General features: G+C 47.7%; 1 pseudogene; it reads left to right on the forward strand.

Moving 5' to 3' along the window:
* The first annotated feature begins 228 nt into the window (after positions 1–228).
* LOC125162768 (40S ribosomal protein S8-like) lies at positions 229–847 on the forward strand (annotated as a pseudogene).
* Positions 848–1,117: the final 270 nt, after the last annotated feature.

Here is a 1,117-nt window from a genome sequence, read left to right on the forward strand (position 1 = left end):
TCTGGCCTCCCCTTTGTCTGCACGAGGAGGGTGCCCTTGGTGGGGAGGCAGAAGCATCATACAAATTTTGGTCTCAGGAACTTTAGGCTGACAGAGAGAAGCCAGTGAAGAGATGAATGCTTTGTGTTCTCTCCTGAGGAAAAATTATTAGAAGAAAAAAAAAAACACTTGAGGAGAGTCAGATATTAAAATGTGATGAAAGGGTGTTTTGTAGCCAGGGTTGAAGCGATGGGCATCTCTTGGGACAACTGGCACAGGAGTTCCAAGACCGGGGGCAGGAGAAAGCTCTACCACAGGAAGCACGAGCTGGGATGCCCCATTGCCAACACTAAGATTGGCCCCCACCGCATACACGCAGTTCAAGTTCCGGGAGGCAGTAAGTACTGTGCCTTGAGGCTGGACCTGGGAAACTTTTCCTGGGGCTCCAAGTGTTGTATACACAAAACAAGGATTGCTGAAGTCGTCCACAATGCATCCAACAACCGACTGGTCCACACCAAGCCCCTGGTGGAGAACTGGATCGTGTTCACTGACAGCACCTGGTACCCACAGTGGTACGGGTCCCCCTGTGCACTGCTCCCGGGCCACAAGAAGGGGACCAAGCTGGTTCCCGAGGAGGAAGGGATTTTAAACAAAAAAACATTCAAAGAAAATTCAGGAGAAATATGATGAAAGGAAAAAGAATGCCAAAATCAGCAGTCTTCTGGAGGAGCCGTTCCAGCAGGGCGAGTTCCTTGCACGCATGGCTTCAAGACCAGGCCAGTGTGGCCCAGCAGATGGCTGTGTGCTAGAAGGCAAGGAGCTCGAGCTCCATCTTAGGAAAATCAAAGCCCAGAAAGGCAAATAAAGCTTCTTCCCTTCTATCTTTGGTCACGTAATGAAGGTGTTTATTGTTCAAAATAAATAAATAAATAAATAAATAAATAAATAAATAAATAAGTAAATAAATAAAATGTAACAAAAGGAAGGTGAGAAGAGCGTCAAACGAAAAGGGGAAGGGCAGATGAGAGGCTCAGTGTCTTCCAGGGGTAAGAGGACAAGGGCCCCAGTGGCCTGGTCCCTTGCCCAATGAACTGGGTCATAGTCCAGACTTCGCATCCACACGTTATAGAAAGTT

This window comes from Prionailurus viverrinus, chromosome A3 (genome assembly GCF_022837055.1).
Source record: "Prionailurus viverrinus isolate Anna chromosome A3, UM_Priviv_1.0, whole genome shotgun sequence".
NCBI classification, from domain to species: Eukaryota; Metazoa; Chordata; class Mammalia; order Carnivora; family Felidae; genus Prionailurus; species Prionailurus viverrinus.